General features: G+C 59.2%; 2 non-coding genes across 2 annotated transcripts; both read right to left on the reverse strand.

Moving 5' to 3' along the window:
• Positions 1-164: 164 nt before the first annotated feature.
• Positions 165-317, reverse strand: LOC142792227 (5.8S ribosomal RNA). Its single transcript, XR_012890756.1, has one exon. It is a non-coding gene; the product is annotated as a 5.8S ribosomal RNA (ribosomal RNA).
• Positions 318-2,036: 1,719 nt separating this feature from the next.
• Positions 2,037-3,851, reverse strand: LOC142792243 (small subunit ribosomal RNA). The gene has a single exon (XR_012890772.1). It is a non-coding gene; the product is annotated as a small subunit ribosomal RNA (ribosomal RNA).
• Positions 3,852-6,599: the final 2,748 nt, after the last annotated feature.

Genomic DNA, 6,599 nt, shown 5'->3' on the forward strand with positions numbered 1-6,599 from the left:
TCGGTTGGGCTCTGGCACGACGGTCGCCACCGTCTCGCCCTTGAGTGGCCGCTGTTGGCGCTCGCTGTGAGGTGTTCAGCGTGCTGTCCGTGTTGCCGACGCGGTCAAAACGAGTCGACGGCTCACGTTCCCTTGTGCGCCGAAGGCTCTCTTGATATGTGATCCGACCCTCAGACAGACGAAGCCAAGGGAAGACCCAAGGCCGCAATGTGCGTTCAAAGAATCAGTGCTCAGTGTGTCCTGCAATTCACACCAAGTCTCGCAGCTGGCTGCGTTCTTCATCGACCCGAGAACCGAGTGATCCACCGCTTAGAGTCGTGAAAAAGTGTTTGTTCAATTCCGTACAGTCAAAACCAAACGTTTCTGGCACTCGGCCAAACAGTGGCCAAGAAGGGCGCTTTTCAGCGCACGCTTGGACTCCAAAACTCTGCCGCGCCTTTTTCGGCTGCCGCAAATCGAGCAAACGGTGTGTTTCGGACGGCGTTTCGCTTCCGCTACTTGCGAGTGCTTTCGTGGTCCACCCCTCTATAAATACTCGGGAGGCGTCGAAGCCGGTTCTCCAAGCCGGACCCGTAGGTATCGTTGTGTGCTCGCTCTCATTGGCCCGCCTAACCAGAAAATGCCTGCGGTACACCCATTTGGATAAGAGTGCACGCAGATGCGGGCCTCGACGGCTACACATTTCCTCGGGCGGCCGCCTCCCGGCCTCCGTGGAGCGCGGGATGCACGGTCCCATCGACAAGCCTCTCCCGTTTTTACCGTGGCGTCGCGGTTCACCACGGCGGGCGGGTCGGTCTCCTCCGCATAAAAAGGGGGACCCCCGCTTTTTGTTCCACGAAATCGCACAAGCTTTTTTCGCATCCACGGTTTGCCACCGCACACCAAAATGCCGATCCGGCTGCCTACTTTAGCCAACAGGTGGAGCCAGGCGCGCCGTACTTGCGCGGCACTTCCCACGTCCACCGAAGTCGGTGCCAAGGACCACTTTCGGCGCCGGAGCCGCGTACGAGCCTACTCGAGGCGGAAGAACGAAGCCAGCAAGGGCCTGGCCGCAAGTGCGTTCAATTGTCGGGACGTCCAAGTCCCTCGTTCTTCCGTGCTTCCTCTTTCGGCAAGTCGTTGCGGCACCTTCCCAAAGCGCGCAGACCCGCTAATCGCGACGAGCGCGACGTGGCCGTGCCGCCTTTCCCTCGGCAGCAAGCAAAACGCCTGGCAACGTCGACGCTCCCCTAACCGCGATCTCGCACCGTGTTTCGTGTGGCGAATTCAAAAGCCGGCCGGCGCTGCTGCAACCATTACGGTCGGTACGCATACGCCGCGGAGGGCGGGACGGTCATCGGAGCGTGCGGTTCCTCCATCGAGTACTGCGCACCTCGGCCGTCGCATCGCCGTGCCATGACCGGCCGCGCGTCAACGCGAACCGGTGCCAGCGAGATCCCTCGCCTGCAAGAACCGACCGGCAGCCTCCGTCACCCGAGGACGCGGAGGCGCTTGCCGCGGACGGCGGGACGGTATGCACTGGTGCACAGCGGACCCGTCACATCGCCAGTTCCTTGACCGACCGCCGACGCTTGTGCCGTTCCTCTCGTACTTGGCAGTCGCCGCGCGATTGTCGGGTCTCGTTCTTGCACGCTCGAACGGTCGGGAGGGCACTCGGCTGGCGTTTCGGGAACGCGCAGCCTCGCCTTCTACCGACGTAACCACGACTCGCCGTTCGCGCTCCGCCGCTCCTGTTTACAGTACTAGGCGGTCCCGCAGCGGTCGGGTCGCGCATTTCGAGCGCTTCGAGCCACGGTGCAGTGGCGGGTCGAAAGCCGACCTATGAGTGCGTTGCGCCGTTTGTACCCGCGTCCGCCACCTGGCCGACCGTCCAAGGTCGCGGTGTTGGCGTCCGCTGGGCGCAACAATTTGTCACGGGGTGCCGCTCCACATTCAGGCAGCCCCGTGGGGAAAAGCCGACCCCGCGTCCAAACGGGGTCAGCGGCAGAAAGTGTCGGGCGCAGACGCAGCTGAGGCGCTCACCCTTCACAATCCGTTAATGATCCTTCCGCAGGTTCACCTACGGAAACCTTGTTACGACTTTTACTTCCTCTAAATGATCAAGTTTGGTCATCTTTCCAACAGACCGGCGCAACCGAAAGGCCGCGCCGGACATCGGTCCGAAGACCTCACTAAATCATTCAATCGGTAGTAGCGACGGGCGGTGTGTACAAAGGGCAGGGACGTAATCAACGCGAGCTTATGACTCGCGCTTACTGGGAATTCCTCGTTCAAGGGGAACAATTGCAAGCCCCTATCCCAATCACGAAAGAAGTTCCACGGGTTACCCAGTCTTTTCAGACAGGGATAAAGACACGCTGCTTCCTTCAGTGTAGCGCGCGTGCGGCCCCGGACATCTAAGGGCATCACAGACCTGTTATTGCTCTGTTTCGTGCGGCTAGGAGCCGCTTGTCCCTCTAAGAAGGTTGTAAGGTGCTGGGAACCCCGCACCTATTTAATAGGCTAGAGTCTCGTTCGTTATCGGAATTAACCAGACAAATCGCTCCACCAACTAAGAACGGCCATGCACCACCATCCACCGAATCAAGAAAGAGCTCTCAATCTGTCAATCCTCCCAGTGTCCGGGCCGGGTAAGTTTTCCCGTGTTGAGTCAAATTAAGCCGCAGGCTCCACTCCTGGTGGTGCCCTTCCGTCAATTCCTTTAAGTTTCAGCTTTGCAACCATACTTCCCCCGGAACCCAAATACTTTGGTTTCCCGGAAGCTGCCCGCCGAGTCATTTGAGTAACTCAGGCGGATCGCTGGTTGGCATCGTTTATGGTCAGAACTAGGGCGGTATCTGATCGCCTTCGAACCTCTGACTTTCGTTCTTGATCAATGAAAACATTCTTGGCAAATGCTTTCGCAGTAGTTCGTCTTGCGACGGTCCAAGAATTTCACCTCTAGCGCCGCAATACGAATGCCCCCGTCCGTCCCTCTTAATCATTACCTCGTATTCCAAAAACCAACAGAACAGAAACGAGGTCTTGTTCTATTATTCCATGCAAGTTTATTCAGGCGACTCGCCTGCGTTGAGCACTCTAATTTTTTCAAAGTAAAAGCACCGGCCATCTCGAGGCACACAATGAAGTGCACCAAGAAAGAACCGGCATGATGTTCAGTCCGAGCCGTCGCATCGGGTAGATGCACTACTCGTCTGGAACTGAGATCCAACTACGAGCTTTTTAACCGCAGCAGCTTTAGTATACGCTATTGGAGCTGGAATTACCGCGGCTGCTGGCACCAGACTTGCCCTCCAATTGATCCTCGTTAAAGGATTTAGAGTGTACTCATTTCAATTACGGGGCCTCAAAAGAGTCCCGTATTGTTATTTTTCGTCACTACCTCCCCGTGCCGGGAGTGGGTAATTTGCGCGCCTGCTGCCTTCCTTGGATGTGGTAGCCGTTTCTCAGGCTCCCTCTCCGGAATCGAACCCTGATTCTCCGTTACCCGTAACAACCATGGTAAGCAAGTAACCTACCATCGAAAGTTGATAAGGCAGACACTTGAAAGAAACGTCGCCGGCTCGTGGCCATGCGATCAGCACAAAGTTATCCAGAGTCACCACACAATACGGGCCGAAACCCGATCGATCTTGGTCTAATAAAAGCACCCGTTACCCAAAGGGCTCCAGGCTCACTGCATGTATTAGCTCTAGAATTGCCACAGTTATCCAAGTAGGAAGAAACGATCTAAGGAACCATAACTGATTTAATGAGCCATTCGCGGTTTCGCCTTATTTCGGCATGTACTTAGACATGCATGGCTTAATCTTTGAGACAAGCATATGATTACTGGCAGGATCAACCAGGTAATCGTTCGACTGCGCGTCCGTCCTCGCCCTCGGCGGGCCGGACGCAGTCTGTGTGCGGCGGAGGCCACCTTCAGGCGCCCCAACACGCTTATTTTGCACTCCGAGATGACGGCGTTCGAGCTCGCTACGGCACAACCTTCCCGAAAGACGAGTGGGAGCCGTGCGGCAAGAAGCACGTTCATGCTCGCTCTTTTTCGTTGCATCGACTCGGTCGCGCCGTGCGGGTTGCCCAAGCCCGCTGCACTGTCGGTGGACCGGCCGGAACTAGCAACGGAGCCGAGACTGCAAAGCCGCCAGACGACGGGTCACGCCCGCGTCTTCGGCGCTTTCGCATCTGAATCGCCCGAGGACGACACGGAACACACCTCGATATCGTGGTAAAACGGCACCGTCCGACAACCAGCCCCTAACGCATCAAGCGGATGAGGCTGCAGACGACTGCCGTGGATTCCCCTGGAGCAGACCCGAGGACACGCTTGACGAGGCCGAAGCCCGCCGCATATCAGACACCCGGTCGCTTTCGCGTACGCCGCTCACGAGAACCCCCACATAATAGCAGCGATAAGTACCCAGACCTCCTTGGGCCCTAATACGAGCGTACTCGAGAAAATTTCACCGCGGGTGTGCCCCGAAACGTGTGGCATGTTGAGCGTGCCACAAGTCTACGTCGCTCTCAAACCCGCCGAGGTCGTAGAATTTGCGACCCTACTCACGAAATTCCCACCGAGGATACGGCCGCAAACGTACCGCACCTTGGGTAGGCCACGAGTTTGTGCAACACTACGCTGACGGCACAGCACCGAGGTCGTGCGCGCACGCACGGGAAAATTCCGCCGCGGTTTCTGCCGAAAACGTGAGGCACCACGACTCTCCGCAAGTTCGCGTCGACTGCGAAAGACCGAAGTCGTGAACGACGTGTCCGCTACTCGCCGCCGACACGCTGGACACCAAACGTACAACGACTCGACGGCGTCGTAGAGGCCCACGACGCGGTTTTCCTTAACGACGTCTCGGCGTGGCACCGACAGGTTAGAACGGCCGACCAACGTTCCCTGTCCGCCGTTCGGCTCAGTCGAAGGGCTCGGCGACTTCGGCAACGCTGCGAAGCCGCACGGTGACGCACGCCATGTCCCCATTTTTTTTTTTCTTTCTGCGTCTGCCGGGGTGCCCCTATAATAGCAGCGATAAGCACCCAGACCGCCGTGGGTCGCTCGCCCCGGCTGACGTGGTTTTTCGTACTCCTGCGGCGGTCGCCGTCAAGCACGTCCAAATACGCTACTTTCGTGGGCGCATTCACGCTCTTTCGCTTCGCCGGAGTGCCAGCACTCACTCTGCCAAAAACGGCGAACATCCGAGCGGCGGTTCCCACTTTTGCGTCGGCGTCGCAAACCCCGCCCCGGCAGACGAGGTTTGCCGTACTCGTGCGACGGTGGCCGGCGGGCACGTCGAAAGACGCCGATATCGTGCGCGAATTGGCGCACCTTGGCTTCACCGGAGTGCCGCCACTGACTCCTCCAAAAACGGCGAAGATCCGAGCGGCGCTTCCCACTTTCGCATCGGCGTCCCGAACTCCGCCCCGGCTGACGCGGTTTACCGTACTCGTGCGACGGTCGCCGGCGAGCACGTGGAAAGACGCCGATATCGTGCCCGAATCGGCTCCGTTCGGCTTCGCCGGAGTGCCAGCACTGGCTCGGCGAAAGACGACGAACATCCGAGCGACGGTTCTCACTATTGCGTACGCGTCGCAAACCCCGCCCCGGCAGACGCACTTTGCCGTACTCGTGCGACGGTCGCCGGCGAGCACGTAGAAAGACGCCGATATCGTGCCGGAATCGGCCCCGTTTGGCTTCGCCGGAGTGCCAGCACTCACTCGGCCACAAACGGCGAACATCCGAGCGGCGGTTCCCACTTAGCCGTCGGCGTCCCGAACTCCGCCCCGGCAGACGCGGTTGCCGAGCTCGTGCGACTAGCGACCGCGAAGCCGTCTCGCGACGCCGCTTTCGTGCGCGGCTCCCACTGCGACCTGGGTCACCCGAGGTCGACGAGCAAAAAAGAATGTCGAAAAAAATTTTTTTTTTTTTTGCGTCTGCCGGGGTGCCCCTATAATAGCAGCGATAAGCACCCAGACCGCCATGGGTCGCTCGCCCCGGCTGACGTGGTTTTTCGTTTTCCTGCGGTGGTCGTCGTCAAGCACGTCCAAACACGCCACTTTCGTGGGCGCATTCGCGCTCTTTCGCTTCGCCGGAGTGCCAGCACTCACTCTGCCAAAAACGGCGAACATCCGAGCGGCGGTTCCCACTTTTGCGTCGGCGTCGCAAACCCCGCCCCGGCAGACGAGGTTTGCCGTACTCGTGCGACGGTGGCCGGCGGGCACGTCGAAAGACGCCGATATCGTGCGCGAATTGGCGCACCTTGGCTTCACCGGAGTGCCGCCACTGACTCCTCCAAAAACGGCGAAGATCCGAGCGGCGCTTCCCACTTTCGCATCGGCGTCCCGAACTCCGCCCCGGCTGACGCGGTTTACCGTACTCGTGCGACGGTCGCCGGCGAGCACGTGGAAAGACGCCGATATCGTGCCCGAATCGGCTCCGTTCGGCTTCGCCGGATTGCCAGCACTGGCTCGGCGAAAGACGACGAACATCCGAGCGACGGTTCTCACTATTGCGTACGCGTCGCAAACCCCGCCCCGGCAGACGCACTTTGCCGTACTCGTGCGACGGTCGCCGGCGAGCACGTAGAAAGACGCCG

Source organism: Rhipicephalus microplus, unplaced genomic scaffold (genome assembly GCF_043290135.1).
Source record: "Rhipicephalus microplus isolate Deutch F79 unplaced genomic scaffold, USDA_Rmic scaffold_208, whole genome shotgun sequence".
NCBI classification, from domain to species: Eukaryota; Metazoa; Arthropoda; class Arachnida; order Ixodida; family Ixodidae; genus Rhipicephalus; species Rhipicephalus microplus.